General features: G+C 42.0%; 1 long non-coding RNA gene across 1 annotated transcript in view; it reads right to left on the bottom strand.

The window, feature by feature from the left end:
- LOC132401620 (uncharacterized) overlaps positions 1-9,650 on the bottom strand; it is a 44,564-nt gene extending 34,914 nt beyond the window's left edge. The window contains exon 1 of the long non-coding RNA XR_009514638.1: positions 9,609-9,650. This is a non-coding gene — a long non-coding RNA (uncharacterized LOC132401620). The remainder of the gene's footprint in view (positions 1-9,608) is intronic.
- Between the last annotated feature and the right edge of the window lie 8,986 nt (positions 9,651-18,636).

Raw genomic sequence — 18,636 nt, 5'->3', positions numbered from 1 at the left:
ACCTCAACAGAGTGGATGTGGAGAGAATGTTTCCTATGGTGGGGCAGTCTAAGAACAGAGTACACAGCCTCAGAATAGAGGGATATCCATTTAGAATGGAGATGAGAATGAATTTATTTAGCCAAAGAGTGATGAATCTGTGAAATTCTTGCCACATGTGGCTGTGGAGGCCAAGTCATTAGGTACACTTAAGGCAAAGGTTGATAGATTCTTGATTAGTCAGGGCATGAAGGGGTACAGGGAAAAGGCAGGAGATTGGGTCTGAGATGGCAATAGATCAGCCACAATGAAATGGCAGAGCAGATTTGATGGGTCAAATGGCCTAATGCTGCTGCTGTATCTTATCACTTTATGGTCTAAAAGTGGGTGACTGCTGACCCTTGTGAAGGGAAAAATGTCTTTGTGAGCACCCCAGGACCTGCAGTCTTCTCAGCCCACGGCATCCATGTGACAGTGGCTGGCTGTCATGGGGATGCTGCTTTTGCCGGCTGGATAATCGTTTCGGAGTACTTTACAACTATATTTTACGAGCTCTCTGAGCAGCGTTATTGCTACCAGGTGAAAAACATGCTAGCATAGTTGCACACAAATTTTACAGTCTCATTTGGGATGGTACGATGGAAAATTATGTTTTAGCACTCCGGAATTAGGTGAAATCAAGTTTATAAACATTTGGCTTTTCGGTACGGTCAGGCCCAATGATTGTTTTCACTGAGCAGCGAGGTTCCCAGACTGATCAGTGGTTAGGACACTACATGTGAGCCATCCAAAGATTGTGGCTGGTGCTGAAGCCAATTACTTTCTGTTCTCAGGTGTCATCTCCCCTGTTAACAAGCTGCAATTCCCAAAGGCAGCCACCTTCTGGGACAGTTGCTCAGGACTGTGCCTTCCAGGAGCCATGTTCTTCCTTGCCAGGAGGTGGAGCCAGAATCCCTTGCTTAAACCACTGCTCTTCTCAGCAAACTTCTCCCCTCACTGTATCTTGCTACACAGCCTTCATCCCGTGGAACATATTACAGTCTTGCTCTTTCTTTCTGACTGTAGATTATGTCCACTTGAAACCATTCTTTGTGGAGAAAATGCCTTGGCCTTGAACAATTTCATTCCAAAACTCGTGAGCAGAGGTCTTGTTGGATAAAGATGAACTCCTGACCTATCAGTCTACCTGGTCATGGCCTTGCACCTTCCCTGTAACTGTAACACCATATTCTGCATTTTATTATTCTTTCTCCCTTTGTGCTACATCATTGTACTCATGTTTTGGAATGGTCTGTATCAAAGACATGCAAAGCACTGACTTCACTGTATCTTAGTACATGACAATAATAAAGCATTACTAATTGCCATGCACAAGAATCCTAACCCCTATGACTGTCTGTGGAGCTCTGAGTACTACATAGCCCTCTTCTCTCTTATGTTAAAGGCAATCTCATTGCCCATGATGACTGCCAGTCCCCCCAGGGCTGTTTGGATTTAACACCTCATTGTCGTCATTTCACCAGGCTTTGTACCACACCCTCTAATCCTCATAATCCACCTTTGCCAGGCCAGTTTTAGCTCTGATAGTTCAAGCCTCCAGGTTGGAGCGGCGTTTCTGCAGAGCAGTGTGCCTTCCTCTCACAGTTAAGGCTTATGTACCTCATTCTTGCACGAGGCAACTCACAATCAGAGTATCAAAATTCTTTTACCTGATACTACATACATCAGTTAGCCTCCCAGTCAAATCCACCAGTATCTGTGTCCACGGGAAGTATAAATCACACACTGTGGTCTGGACCATAGCACGGTTGGTTACCCTATGCTTAACAACGCCTAAAACAGGTCCTGAGACAGATACATGAACAGGAGAATTTTGGAGGTATATCAGTGAAATGCAGGGAAATGGGAACAGGTTAGATCGGAATCTTGGTCATCATGAAGCATTTGGGCCAAGGAGCCTGATTCTGTTCTGTATTACTCTACAACTTCATGCCCCATTCATTAATGAAGGGCAGAGAAGTTCAATTAACACTGATCAAGGAAACCTGGATTTAATATTCATCCCTCATACGAGAAGTGGAGAGCCATTTTAACAAGGAATTTGGTAAATCAGCTTTTGGAGTCAGCTAATTGAAAAGTACTAGAGGACTTTTACAGAGGGTGGTGAGAATGTGGGACAAGCTGCCAGCTCAAGTGGTGGATGCAACTTTGATTTCAATATTTAAAGGAAATTTGGATAGGTACATGGCTGGGAGGGGTATGGAGGGCTAAGGACTGGGTGCAGGTCACTGGCACTACACAGTTTAAATGGTTTGACACAGACTGGATGAGCTGAAAGATCTGATTCTGCACTATATGACTCTGATTTTCTGCAAAGCTGGACTCAGGTAGGGTTCATGAATTGGTACCATGCCGTCTGCTGTCTGTAAAACAGAGCTGGTGCTCGTTCACTGAAGGTACTGTTCCGAATTAGGCATCTCAGTATCAGGCTGAAACCATAAGATGGCAGTGGGTTTGGTTACTATGACTACTCTGGGTCCAACAAATGGTGCAAATGTGTGTCTTAAATGTTGTCTTTGTGATGGCAAAATCCTATTTGACATTGATATATAAAATACTGCAGGTTCGGTTCATTAGTTCATTGGTGAGATTGAAGGTGGGGGAACTGTGCGGCTTGGGTTAAAATGTGGACCAGTTCCTCAAGCGCAGCAAATCTGTTAAAACCACCCAGAGGAGTAGGTGCTGGAGATAGTGTGAGAGATAGAGATACAGTATGTATGCTGGAATCAGTGCTCCTTCACACCATCTCTCCCATATAACCATGTAACAATTACAGCACAGAAACAGGCCATCTCGGCCCTTCTAGTCCGTGCCGAACATTTACTCTCACCTAGTCCTACCTACCTACACTCAGCCCATAACCCTCCATTCCTTTCCTGTCCATATACCTATCCAATTTTTTTTTAATGACAAAATCAAACCTGCCTCTACCACTTCTACTGGAAGCTCATTCCACACAGCTACCACTCTGAGAAAAAAAATTCCTTCTCGTGTTACCCTTAAACTTTTGCCCCCTAACTCTCAACTCATGTCCTCGTTTGAAACTTCCCTACTCTCAATGGAAAAAGCCTATCCACGTCAACTCTATCTATCCCCCTCATAATTTTAAATACCTCTATCAAGTCCCCTCTCAACCTTCTACGCTCCAAAGAATAAAGGCCTAACTTGTTCAACCTTTCTCTGTAACATAGGTGCTGAAACCCAGGTAACATTCTAGTAAATCTTCTCTGTACTCTCTCTATTTTGTTGGCATCTTTCCTATAATTCAGTGACCAGAACTGTACACAATACTCCAAATTTGGCCTTAGCAATGCCTTGTACAATTTTAACATTACAACCCAACTCCTATACTCAATGCTCTGATTTATAAAGGCCAGCATACCAAAAGCTTTCTTCACCACCCTATCCACATGAGGTTCCACCTTCAGGGAACTATGCACCATTAATCCTAGATCACTCTGTTCCACTGCATTCCTCAATGCCCTACCATTTACCATGTATGTCCTATTTTGATTAGTCCTACCAAAATGTAGCACCTCACACTTATCAGCATTAAACTCCATCTGCCATCTTTCAGCCCATTCTTCTAGCTGGCCTGAAACTCTCTGCAAGCTTTGTAAACCTGCTTCATTATCCACTCTCAACATTGCTGTTCTCCAGTGTTCACCTCCTTGGAGACCAACTGGATTGCCATCATCTGCAGCTGACCCAGCACGAGATGTGAAACCACTGCATACTTGTTCCTGCAGAAACGTGGCTCCAGGACAACATCCCATGCAGCATCGATCTTCAGGCCTTGCCACGCAGAGACTTGTTAATATGTAACCATGGATGCTGTGTGTGACAGTATGTGCTATCATTACGATATGTGCTGTGTGTGACAGTATGTGCTATGTTTTGCACTTTGAGCCCAGAGGAATCCTGCTTCATTTAGCTGTAGCTATTTGAAAGACAATGAACTTGAACCTTCACTAATTTCTGCATCTGCTGCTGAGGATGAAGCAGCTATAAAGCAATTGCAGTAGCAGTAGTTATGATGCAGATGAAGCAGTCATGGTGTCATAAACATTAATACATCCATCGGACTGTCTACAATTTCATTGGTCTTGAAATTACAGACACAGCTGGGCAATCAAACACTGTTGTCCTTGAAGAGAAGAGGTTTCTGACTCACAGTCTGGGAAATAAGATGGTTATGAGACTATCTTAAGCATTGTCCAAAGGTACAGATGATATTTCTATACTAATTGGCCTACATTGAGTTGGCTTTCAAACATCTTAAGACATGATATTTTGTATTTTTATTTCGATATCAAGGAAGATTTCTACATTGATTATTTGTCCAATCAACCCTGGGCCATTGTGATATTTATTCTGTCAATCATTACCTGGATTGTTTGTGTATCCAGAGAGTCAGTTTTCACAATACTGAGGTAAAAGAATGATATCGAGCACCGGTCCCTAGCTTTTTTTATGCCATAGAGCCTTACCATTAACCAAGGGGCCCGAGGACCACAGGTTGGGAACCCCTGATATGAAGTCATAGAGGGATACAGCATAGAAACAGGCCCTATAGCTCAACTCCTCTATGTTGCCTACCTGAGCTATTTGCATTTGGCCCATATCTCTCTAATCTTTTTAAATCCATGGATCTGTTTAAATATCTTTTACATATTGTAACTGTACCTGCCTCTACAGACTCCTCTGCCAGTTCATTCCACATACCCACCACACTCCGAGAGAAAAAAATGCCCTTTAATCTCTTCTTAAATCTTTTCCCTCTTACTTAAACCCATGCCCACTAGTTTTAAACTCCCCTACCGTTGGGGAAAAAATCATCCACCTTACCATCCACCTTACCATCCACCTTACCAATACACCCCATGATTTTATACACCACTATAAGATCACCTTTCTGCCTCCCACTATTCAGGTAAAATGTATTCCAGTCTAGTCAGCCTCTCTTTGTATTTCAAGCTCTGAGTGTTGGTAACATCCTTGTGAATCTTTCCTTCACTGTTTTCAGCTTCATAACATCCTTCCTATAGCTGGACAAGGAGACAGTATTCCAGTATAGTCACACCACCAGTTGCAACATGATATCCTAGCTCCTGTACTCAATGTCCTCTGTTCTACAACACCTTCGAGGGCTCTAGTGCAAGTCCTGACTTAGTTTCACTTATCGAAGTGCAACAATTCACATTTATGCAAGTTCAATTCCATCTGACACTCTTTGTCCCAGTTCTACAATTTATCTAGATCTTTTGTAATCTTAGGTACCCACATCATGATCCACTACACTGCCAATTTTGGTGTCATCCGCAGACTTACTAGCGATGATATCTACGTTCTCAGCCACATTAACATAGATGGACAAACAACAGTGGACCCAATATCAATCTATGTTGCACACTACATGGATATCACGACTTCGGTCTGAAAAGCAACACTTTACTGTTGCTCCAACTCCTTCCACCAAGCCAATGCCTGACATTTTTATCTTAAGGATTTTTAAAACACCGACGTGAATCACCTTATCCCCAAAAAACTGCTTGAATATTCAGATTTTGTTTTCTCAGTCAATTTTCATCTACAAATATGTATTTCTATGGAACGATTTGTCCACAAATGGAGAAATAAATTATGTAATTGTAACTATTGAAATTGTATTTAATCACCTATTGTTACCTATAAACTCCTCCCACGCCTCACTGGTACATCGGGCAGCAACCTTGCTGGTTCTTCAGCATTTGTCTGTTTTATGAGGCCGAGTTGCTAGCTTGACACTCAACTCAGCACAGATGGAATGCGTGCAAGGAACCACATGGATTTGAATCGGGGACCACTCACTCTGAGGTCTCGTGCTGATTACATTACACCATTGACTGGCTTAGCTTTATGCTCAGCAGTATAAAAATACAATCAGAGGTCTTCCCACCAGATCTCCTACCTTGTGTCTGCGTGTGCTGGGTAAAGACTTGTCACATCCACATCTCTGGTGTCAGTGTGGATTATTCAAAGTCACAACCTGTGCCTCATCACATAGGCTTTCATGTCCCCCTCGTCACTTCCCCTGCCCCATCTAATGTTGTCAGGAGTTTGACCCATCTAATACACTGCGCAATATTCTAGAGCCATGGTTGGCCCCACCCAAAGATTCAAGCCAAAACAAACACTTCCAGAGTTAAATCCATGTTTCATTGTTTAAAAGGGTGTAACTTGCAGATTAAATTTGCTTACGAGCTTCAGGCTATCCAGTGGGCACACCCAGTATTTAATGGAATAACATAAAAATCAAACTTTGGTCAAGAAGTTAGCAGATAATTGTTCACAAACAAGAGAATGTCTTCAGATGCCGGAAATCCAAGCAACACACACAAAATGCTAAAGGAACTCAGCTGGTCAGGCAGCATCTGTGGAAAAGAGTAAACAGTCAAAGTTTTGGGCTGAGACCCTTCATTAGGACTGGAGAAAAAAGATGAAGTCAAAGTAATAAATTGGGGGGGGGTGAGGAAGGAAGAAATATAAGGTAGCAGGTGATAGGTGAAACTGGGAGAGGCAGAGGGGGGGATTAAAGAGCTGGGAAGTCAATTGGTGAAAGAGATAAAGGGCAGGGGAAGGGATATTCTGATAGGAGAGGACAGGAGGCCACAGAAGAAAGGGAAGGGGGGGGGGGAAGAGAAAGTCAATTAACTGTTGTTTTTTTGTGAATCACAGAAGTGAGATTACTCCAATTAATTTACAAAATCTGCATTTATTAGCTATGAGAATAATTATTTAACATTTTGATATCTGCAGGTATCCGGCCATCAATACATGTGATTCTCCTATCATCACCTCATCATCTCACTTGTGCAGTTCCCAAAAGCTAATAGCCTCAATTTGGCCATGGCAAACATTCATTTGAACTTACATTTTTGAGCAGTTTAGTTAAGGGAGACTAACAAATTCCTCCATTATAGTAAATCCTTGTTGAGTCCATAACAGTAGCTTTCTAAATGCTCTGCTAGATCCACTGCACAGATGCAGCACCAGTCCCCCAGCTCACCTCACCCTGACTGCGCCCAGCTAATGAAAGCAGCTTCCCTCCATTTGTTGGAGAATAACAATGGGTGAACACTGGTGATTGCTCTGTCTCAGGCTGAGTAACTACAACCTAAGGTAGGTGGTAGTAGCAAAGCCTAGGGACCAGCATTCATTAGAAAAGCTGACATCCTGAGTGACATCAGCACCTACCAGTTTGCATGGCCACTGCCACCCTCCAGTGATCAGACACTTGACTTGCTTACTGCTGGTGCAGTCCTGCTCCCATCCCTGTCGCCAGAAGACATCCAGAGTGTCCGGGTGGGAGTCGTCTTTGATTATGTTGTCTGTTTTACCAAGGCAGCAAGAAGTGTAAAAAAGTAATTTGTGTGTTCAAACCTGGCTTGTGTCCTACACCACTGGGGACCTAGCACGTTATCTTCCATGTCCCAGCGGCATGACTGTTTCAAAGATCTCCTATCTGGAATGCTTTCCCTATAACCTGGTGCCAGTAGCTGAACTGGTGCTAAGCAATGTCAAGACTAAAGATGCAGAGCTGTCAAACTGTCATAGTCATACAATGCAAAAGCAGGCCTTTCAGCCCATCAAGTATGTGCTGTCCATCAAGCACCCATTTCCACCAAACCCAGACAAATCCCGTCCTATACACATTCACATTTTCCCCAGATTCTAGCCACACCCTCACACTTCGGGCAATTTTCAGTGGCCAATTAACCTCTCAATCAGCAGGCTGTTGAGATGTGGAAGGAACTCGGGCTCCTGGATGAAAAGCTGGGCCACATGGACAGCACCAAAAGGATTAAACCTGGGCCACAAGAGCTGTGAGTCACTCTACGAGTTGTGACACTGTTCCACCCCTTTTCTTCCTAGTGTCTTTTTACTTCTTAACGTGATTGTTTGCTGCATCAACCCAGTATTACGTATGAGCAATACAGACCTTTAGTTGATGTTTCGCAGGCAAGCAGCAAGGCATTGTAATGAAGAAAGGAAGCATCAAAAATAGCCAGTCAGATACCTGCGCATTTTCCTCAACTGAGTTTCTCAGCCCAAGGAGTTCCTGGAGAAGAATCTATTGTTCTTGTCTGGAAAAGCAAGTCATCAAGTCTTGAGACAACTTGCTATCACTGCAGGACTGTCATAGTTCAACTAACACTTTTGCAGACGTGTGTGTGCTGCATGCATGTGTGTATTTGCACATGTATATGTGTGTCAGTGCATGTATGTATCCATGCTGTGTATCTGTGTTTTGTGTCTGTGTGAATAATTGCAGCCAAATAATTCCAAGTCCCTCTCGAATGGAATGCTTGTGTTCAAAAAAATGAAACATAGATCCCATGTACTGCTTAAAATGTGCTGACAGATGTGTCAGTTGGAGACAAGTATTGATCTTGAAAGAATTGTATTAGGAGGCTTTCTCAGCTCCATCAGGAGTGGAGGACTAACAAGCCCTGCACAGTAGAAGGAATACTGTTGCTTCTAGACTGGTACAGCTCCAGAATTAGAAGGAGTTCCTGCTATGCACTGGCATATCTGGTGAAATCACTGCCACAGTGTGGCTTCTGTCTCTGCACGCCTGATGCCTGTCTGCATCTGTAGAGGTGCCATGTGTGTGTTGTGACTTGTGAGCTGAGTGACTACACTGAAATAGTGGATGCAGAAGCTGCAAGGTCGAAGGGTCAGAACACTTACTTTAATAGAGAAGGTGAGATCATAGAATTTATTCCTGCACTTAGATCCTGGCTGACTTACTAGTGGCCAGACAAAGTCTGCAGCATTTCCATCATGACATGCCCTGGCAATGTCGGATCCCAAGTGTGGAGAAACGACAAACTCCAATATAGAGACGGTAACCAGTCTCTATTCATTGGTGCCTCAGTCGAACGACACCACAAGATGTAACATTCTCAAAACAAGGACACCATGATTATCACTAAATGAGCATCCTTTTAAATAATACCAGTAACATGGAATCCCCAAGCCTATCAAAATAAACTTAACAAATTAAAACTGAAAACACCATGACACCACATTACAAAGAGAGTCACTGGAAAAAAAACACAAGGAACTCTAAGCGATTATGACTCTTAGCCAATTCAAGTCCTCTAAAAACAATTAGCCAATTCAAGTCCTCTAAAAAACTCAGAGCCCAATACTCTCTGGTGCCCCACACAGGCCTGAAGAGCTCATTACAATTTCACCTTTACTCAATCGAGCATCCAGCATCACTGACATGGATCGTCTACCTCTTTCTTTCCACATTGTCCACAAAGATGGCTGGGTTCTTGTCTGTGAAACTATTTCCTCCCCAGATGGCCTCTCCAGGAGTTTAATGGGCAAGCATCGTTTAAAGAATGGAGCCCTGATACACATCTCCAAATGAATCTGCCTTCAGATCCATAATATCACTGAACTGTTCATGGTGGACTGTGCAGTTACAAATAAAATAAGCTCATAGGGGGAAATCAATTATCAAATGCATTACACATTAAAACCACATAAATCACATGAAAATAGTGTACGAATACCAGATCCTAGCTGCACCAGAGAGGACTGGCGAAGGCTCCCAGCACAGCAGCTGTACAGCACAACTACTTACAAGCGTAAACAGAAAAAAAAGACCTCTGGCCTGGATTTTTTTCCATTATGACCCATTGAACTTCAACAGAAGCTTATGCGTTCCATTTGCACTGTCAGCAGATAAGAGCATACCAGAGGCATTACTGGAATCTCAAGAGCCAAAGCAAAATCATCTTGTGTATTTTTATACTAGTGTGCGATTCAGTCGTAAAACCCACAACTATTGATGCAGAAATGTTCAGATATTCTCATGCTTGCATCTTCAAAACCCATCATCCACACGAGTCATAGTTGAACATTGTACAGGCTGCTCTGCATTTCATTTCAGTGCTCTAGGTTTTGTAATCAGATAGGAACAGACCGACCGGGTGAATGAGACTGAACTTCTAGTGGGCTAGAAGGATACCCCATTTGCATAATTCCACCACCATCAGAGTCTCTGTGATACAAGCCAGTTACAGCAGCCTCTTCTCAATAAGAGCAATCAAAATTGATTTACATGGAAGACCATTATCTTTGACAGTCATATAGAAATACAACACAGACTCCTCACCTCACCAAGTCTGAGTTAATTATTAAGTACTTATGGTACTGTGCAAAATCTTAATGCGCATATTGTATATAGCTAAGCTGCCATGTCCTTTGCACGGTACTGTAGTGATTTTATGTATTGCACTGTCCTGCTGCAACAAAATAAACACAAATATCATGACATATGTGAGTGATAATAAACTGATTCTGATATGGGTCTCCATCACTGACCAACAGTGGGAAAGGGGTAGGCAAAGGGAAACATGGTGGGGAAAAGGGGGAGGGAGACAGCTGCATCAGAGAGATATTCTTTAATAATTAATAAACCAATTCTTTAGAATCAAACTACCTTGCCTAGCATCACAGGGCTGGGTGTGCCTACGCCCACATCATTCCCCTCCCGCCCCTGGCATCCTTCTCTACCATCTGTTCCATTCCCCTCCCACAACACTCCACCCTCTCCATTCCCAACTTTCTGCTCCCACCAGATATACAAATTTTGCTCTCTGTTCCACATTGACAAATGCAGTACTGTGTAAAAGTTTTAGGCACTCTAGCTACATATGTTCCAAAGACTTTTACACAGTACTGTATTTTTATTCTATTCTGATGGTATTCTGTTCATGTTTCCACCAATTGTCCCCAGATTTCACCATGCACCTCTGCACTAGGGGCAGCGAACCTACCAATCTGCACATTCCTTTGATGGGAGAGAAAGCCAATGAACCCAGAGGAAATCGATATAGTTGCACGGGGAACATGCAAACTCCACACAGACAGTGCAAGTAGGTCAAAATTGACCCCTAGTAACTGGTTGTGAGGCAGCAGCTCTACTGGCTGCACCACTGTGCTCCCAGCTTGTGGCATTTTTGGCATTGCTGCCACCATTTACCCTTTCCTTACTCACAGCCAGAATGAATCCACTCAGCATGTTGGAAAGTGTTTACGATTAAATGTAATGATTAAACCGGCCATCTATAATGTACAGTTACAGTCATTAATAACATTGAGTGCCTTTGCGAATGTAACATTAAAACTGGTCTCTTACAGCATGGCCCCTTCTATTGTCAGATCACTCTTCACTGTGGAGTCATGGCCCAGCCCTGAATTGTCCATTTCCTTCCATAAACGCCAAAGACACTCAATGTATTAATGCACTTTGTGTGTTGCTCTACACTTCTATTTTCATTCATGCAGTAAAGAAATCCATTGAAATGACATCTTGCTGGCCTTGTATAACCGCAGAACAGTAATTGTAATCTACCTCTGTGAAAGTGCAATGCAGACCACCTGTCTTTCTTTCATACTGTCTGGGAGGACTTGTGTGGAAAATCAGTCACATGACTGACCATAGGTTCCATCTCACAGATGCTGAGTCTGCTGTTCCAGGCCTTACACAGACTGTTCCACAAATATTTCTGCCGACCTTAAACATGTGGTGCAGGTGACAGAATACAGCATCCAAGGTGGGTGGTCCTGACTGTGCCGCAAAAAAACAGCTCAACAGTCTGATATGATACAGAAGGAAATTTTTATTAGGAAAGTTTAACATGAAACTTTTAGGTATTTTAAGGGGGGCATTGATACCTGATGAAAGTAAATCCTCAGGAGTACCATTCCATGGCAACAGAAGGGGATCATTTCCAAGGTAACCATATCCAGGTATCTAAACTCCCATGACAATTTAAGTGCACAATGCAGGGGTTCCCAACCTGTTTTATGCCATGGTCCAATATCATTAAACAAGGGGTCCCTGGACCACAGGTTGGGAACCCATGAGCATAGTGCAACTATTGTTCCTCTTCAGTATGTTTTATACAGTTTGGTACAATACACATCTTTCATTCTGCCTGCCATTTTCACTCACTGTCCACGTGATCCCCATGGCCACATTTATGACCTCTTGGCCTTGCTACAATCACCTCACTGTGAAGAATTTTCTGGTGGCAACTAGGCCTCAAGGAGGCTGATCCTAAGACCCGGTACGCGTCTGCAATGTTTGTCTTATATCATTTTAAAATTAATTTATAGGAAAGAAATAAATCAAAAAGACAAATATTAAAAAAACAATATTCAGCAAAACGACATACAGCCAAAAAGACAGATGGAACAGCAGCAAAAGAAAGGATGATGGCCAGTGATCCCTTCTAACCCACCACCCCCCCCCCCACAATCAGGGATCACCTGCTGGGATCTGACATCCAGATCTGCTGACTGAGATTTGGACCTGCAGATCTGCTGACCAACTCTGGACTTAACTATTAACCTCAGGCCTCCAGGCCTTCCTACATGAACCTCCAACCCTGGGATTCTTACTAAAGATTACAAAAAAATGCAAATAAAATGAATAATGAGGTAGCATTCATGGACCATTTTGAAGTGCGATGGCAGAAATGAAAAAGCTGTTTCTGAATCATTGAGAATGGCTCCTCAGGCTCCTATATTACTAATGAGAAGGGGATCTGAATGGTGAAGGTCCTAGATGATGGATGCTGCCATTTTGAGGCATTGCCTTTTGTAGATATCCTCAATGATAGGCATTATCTATTTAATATTTCTGCAACATTTGAGTAATATTGCCAATATATTGTTTGATGAAACATTCTTTGTTTACATAATTCATTATGGGTTATATGTAAGAAGCACATGAATGGCATACATCATTATGCCACCATGTCACATGTGAGTGTCTCTCCACACGTCCTGGTTTCCACATAATTCTTTCAATTAATTTCTGGAGTTACAAAACAAAGTGACAACAAGGAAGTTTTGAAACAAACTACCTACTTGTTGAAGTGCAACATGTTTTTCTTTGAATGGCAGAAGGAAATGTTTGAATAAAAAAAAGTACAGCACGTGTTTCTTCGGAAGGGGAGGGAGGTATTAGAGTTAAAAAGTCAACGGACAAAATTTAGAGGTTCATGAACCGAGTATTGTATGGTAATAACAATAATAAATTATAAAAAAGCAGAAATAGCTGGCTAATTTGGAAAGATGGACACATATGATTGCACAACAGATGACTGATTTACACTGAACAAATCCAGCAGCATCTTGAAGCAAATGAAATAGCAAATGAAAAGCCATTGTTATTGAGTATCATAGGTGAAAAAGTCTTCCTTGAAACTGCTGATGCCAGGCAACTGAAATGGCCAATGTTAAGCATAACGTGGCAAATAGCTGAGTGACAGACAATTAATTCTGTACTTAAAGGAGCCACAACCCTCTAGGAGCAGGTTAGTAGCCTATTCAACCTGTTGACCTGCCCACCTCCCTGTATTCAAATTGAACGTAGCTGGCTAGGGTCAGGTTTGAGATTTCATACCATTCTCATCCTAGTCTTTAGGATTTTAAATTATCCTTTTGGGTTTTGCTGCTTTAAGTGGCCAGAATCTGATCCTATTCTCTGCTGGTTCTATGGAGAAAATAGCAAGGACGGGATAGGCAAGGCTCTGTATGATGCTGGAAGTGATTCCTTGCTGTTGGCAATTGATTTATTATTGGCAGTGTCAAACTTTGCTTTGCATGAGATATATACACACAAAACATAATTACATTGAGGTAGCAAAATGCGAAAAACAGTAGCAGAATGCAGAATGATTACATTCTGGTGTGGGGTGGCATGGTAGTGTAGTAGTTACGGAACAATCAGACCAGGTTCAATTCCCACTGCTACCTGTAAGGAGCTTGTACGTTCTCTGCTTGTGTTTCCTCCGGGTGCTCCGGCTTCCTCCCACAGTCCAAAGACACACTGATTAGTAGGTTAATTGGTCACTGTAAATTGTCCTGTGACTAGATGTAAATAAGATGTAATGAATGGATCTGCTGAGAACAGCTTGCAAAGGATTGTCGCGATCTGGCACCATCTGGTTTGAAGCCAACAGCTACACAACGTGGAGACAACAACGCATTGTTATGAAGTGACTCTGCCAGGCAGAGATGGTGAACACAAACAAAGATAAGCCAGCAAAGGACAAGCAAGTAGTGAAACAGATCAATACTGAGAAGGATTTATCCAACCATATGAAATAGTCATTCAGCAGCAGCTGGGCAGACAGCATGATGCACAAGGCTGTCTTTCAGAAAAATATAAACTTGGCCAGAAGTTGCCACTCCTCTCCTACTGAATTAGGCATTCACAATACTAAACTTATCCAAATCTGCCAATGTCAGCTTGCTGTTAAATGACAGCAATATAATTCATAGTGGCAGTCCATTACATGAGTTATTGTCAACATGTACTGTAGGTGGGCAGAACAAGCTCCACCAACTGAATAGATGACAAATCCATTGACTGATGGCTAAGGCAATTACTATGCTCATCCTGACGTCTCCTGTCAATATTTCAGAATGTCAAGAAACTATTAAAAATCAAGGAAACTATTGTAAAATTTGGTTAAAAGTTAAATAATGAAGAACTCTCAAAAACAATTGTAAATGAACTAAACAATTCAAAATATGTAAATTAACATGTAGTTGACAAACGTTTCTCCCTACTGAAATGAATAGACTCCCGCTCCTGAGCCAAGTCTAACACAGAAGTGCAGAAGCACAAGGACCCCAGTGTCATCGTACTGCCGAGAAATCATTGCCAAAGGCATCCAGAAAGTTTGAAACTTACATGTTGGGCAACATTTAAATAAAACTAAGAAAAATGATGATGAGTAGGACTGGCAGCTCAGAGCATAATAACCAGCATTAGACAACAACTCCCAATTCTGAGTATCCATTGGAATCTGTGGAATGGGGAGACTGACTTTAGATTGAATGGACAAAGTCTGTCATCACAAACGACTAGGAGGCCATCTCATTTCAAGTTTCATTGGTGTTGAGTCACATACCTAGGACTGAGAGAGAATTTTTTTTTCTTTTTTTTTTTACACACTCACACCCTTGTGAATCTTGGGAATTTTCTAACAAGAGAATTATGGATGCACAGCTGTGTAATATATGCAGGGCAAAAATTGATCAATTACCTGAAGATATGAGGGTGAGGGAAAATTGTCATAAGGTAGAGGTTCTGCTGTGCTCTACTTATAAATGTTTGCTTTGCATTATCAATGGATAGAACTGGGAAAACTGGATTATGATCCATTGACTTCTGTCACAATCCTGCTTCATGATTCAAATATACTATATTATTTTATATTGTACTATGAAAGTAACAGGGCAAAGTGAATGGAACAACTTTGTTTTTGGTTGTTTTTCTATGTGTTCAGCAAATGGAGTGGATATAGAGAAGGGAAGTAAGGGAAACTTGCTGGGGAAAGGGCATTTTGAAAGTGAGAGCTCTATAATCATGGATACCTATAACATGATGATAGTGCTCCTGGAGAAAAGTGTCATTCTACTTAAAAGATGCAAAGCAGCTAAAACAAGATTTAACCCACTTATACCAAAAGTTACATTTCCACATTAGCATTCACATTGTTTTCTCAGCAAAGGTTTCAGTTTTCTCAACCTCCCAGATTCATATTTATTTGACATTGATAGTGTGTACAGGACTGCAAACAGTTTAAACAAACAAAATTATTATGCTCAGTCAGCAGGTGTAAGAGGGTAACAAAAGTAGCATTGTCCAGTGCCAAAACAAACTGCTTGATTCCTGACATTTGGACTTCATCTGCAAAATTCGGGCAGAACTTGGGAATCCAAAATCAGAAATCAATGCTAACAGTCAAGGCCTTCTCCACGCTTGTATATATTGACTCCTGCTGACATTTTGTAGTCATTAATTGACCCCCAACAGACTGCTCAACCTTCCTTTTGACTCTATCATCAGTGTAGGAATGCCCAAAGTATTCCTCAGGAAGTGACGCTCATCGATGCAGGTCAATACCACGAGAAGTGCAGCAGGGTTTCAAACAAAAAACAGTTCTCTTCCTACCAGAGATGCTGTATAACATGCTGATTCCTGCAGTAGATTATTTGTTGCCCTAGATCCAGCATGTGCAGTCACTTGTGTCCCTTTCTGTTCTTGGGAGACCAGTTCCCTTGTTTACCGTATCCTAATACTTCCATTCACTAAATTCCAAAACTGCAACAAGTTTCCTATGAACCAGATTTATACCTTCACCTTTGAACAGGACTAACAGATCTTCCTTCAGTACACATTGGAGACTATTTGAGAAGCTCTCCAAGCTTCTTGATTGAAGAGCAATAAATGCCACGCTGTCAAACTTATGTTAAAGGTTCACAATAATAGTCAGATTTATCTGCAAGGTAATAATGTAAATGCAGCAAAACACAGTGAAGTACTGAAGGCACTTAGGAAACAATAAACTTCCCATCTATACACAGCAATAGAAAACATCTACCTCAGCACATAACTTTCATACCATTTGATAAATTTTCTACTTCTTGGAGAAGTGAACTTAGCAGGTTACTCCATGCACGATTTTCATCTGATTGGGGCAGTCTATCAATCCATTCAAAACAAGCCTAAACATTTGATTCCTCAAATTCCTAACCTCCACGTTGAAATTGTTAGGGGATCATCAGTTCCGTTAGCGCCTGAAGTTCCTGCATTCTGGTGAGCACACTTTTGAGGAGGGGAGGAGAGCATTGGCTGTGTAAGCCAGAACTGAACAGGTTCTGTGAGGGAGAGGCTCAAGTGTTGGCACAGTTGATGAATGGCTTAGTTATTTTTAAATATGCCCTGAGCACTTTGTTAAGAGCAACACCACTCTCCAGAGAAACAGGACATTTGGTGTTATGTTGTGGTTAATGCTGTGACACCCTGTCTGTTTGATAACTCCGAATAATATTTTTGTAGCTGCAGGACTGGGAACTCCGAAATGCTCTCTATATGAAAGCAGATGTGCCCATCAATAATAACATCAACATAAGCAAACACTTGTATTTCTCTACGCTGTTGCAGGAAAGCAGCATCCATCATCAGGGACCACCACCACCCAGGACATGCTCTCTTCTCATTGCTGCCATTAGAAAGTGACAAGAGCCTCGGGACTCACACCACCAGGTTCAAGAACCTCAACTGTCAGACTCTTGCACCAAAGGGGATAATTTCACTTGACCCATCAATGAGCTGTTCCCACAATCTATGGGAACTTTCAAGAACTCTTCATCTCAAGTTCTTAATATTTATTGCTTATTTATTACTTGTATTATTATTTATTTCTTTTTGTTTTGGCAGTTATCTTTTGCACACTGGTTGACCGCCCAAACTGGTGGGGTCTTTCATTGATTCTGTTATGATTTTTATTTGGAACTGGAGGAGGCACTGTAAAATCACGGAGGGATTTGTAAGCAAGTACAGGGAGCTTAACACTGAATCATTAAATGACATGCAGTTGGGAAGTCATAGAATCTCAGAGTAAATGAATTGTGGAAAATTTACAATACAGAGGTTAGTCAGCCCATTGCCTCGACTAAAAAAAATTGCGTGGACTAATCTCACTTTCTAGTACTGCATCTGTAGTTCAGCAGATCATGCCGGATATTCAGTTCTATTCAGAGCTGTTGAGGGTTTCTGCCTCTATAGCCCATTCAGGTAGTGAATTCAAGACCCCGTCATCTTGACTGAAAACATTATTGCTCGACCCTGCTCCAATCCTTTGAACAATGTCTTTACACCCATACTCCTTGGATTTTAGCCCCTCTGTTAAAGGAAAATAACTTCTTCTTACTTACTCTGTGGAGGTCTGTCATAATGTTGTACATCTCAGTTGTCTCCCCTTGGCCTCCACTATTCCAAAGAAAGCAGCCCAAGCTCATTAGCTTCAAAGTAGCTTAGCTTAGGGGCTGCACTGTGGCACAGCTGGTGAAGCTGTTGCCTCACAGTGTCAGAACCTACTGTTCAATCCTGACTTCTGGTATTATTTGTAGTGAGTTTTCACATTGTCTCTGGGTACACGAGATCATTTACTGGATGGAAAGTATTCGTCAATAATGACTTAGAGCTCATCCACAGAAGGCGCAGATTACTTGTATGAGACAGCTTTAAAACATCTTTTGTAACAGCAATGACAAAGACTGATCAGATGTCCTGTTCATTTTATAGATAAACTTCACTCCAGCGGCCATGGTAGGAGAGCAGGGCAAACACTTCAAGAACATTCTCCAAGTCTCCTTGTAAAGATGTATCACCCTATCTAACAAGTATTATTCCTTTCCCTCAGAATGAACCAGAAGCATCCAAGAAAAATCTGAATGTTTAGAATCACTGATCAGAGGGATGGGTATTCCACGAAATCCAGCAACCCAAGAGAATGAGCAACAAATTGAAGGAAGAGCAACAAATTGTCCTCTTTTGGAAGAGGACAGCGAGGCTTGAGAGGAAGTGCGGCGGCGGCCATTTTCAAATTGTCCAATTGCTTCTCAGATCGGAGTTCTGAGAGGCGGGACTGCGCAGGCGCGTGAAGGAGGCCCGGGAAGGAGGGAAGATATATAAAGGAGATACTGAGTGAGGTAGTTCTCTTTTGG

This window comes from Hypanus sabinus, chromosome 11, assembly GCF_030144855.1.
Source record: "Hypanus sabinus isolate sHypSab1 chromosome 11, sHypSab1.hap1, whole genome shotgun sequence".
Taxonomy (NCBI): domain Eukaryota; kingdom Metazoa; phylum Chordata; class Chondrichthyes; order Myliobatiformes; family Dasyatidae; genus Hypanus; species Hypanus sabinus.
The sequence above is the reverse complement of the archived record's forward strand: the minus strand, read 5'-3'. Positions and strand labels throughout refer to the sequence as shown.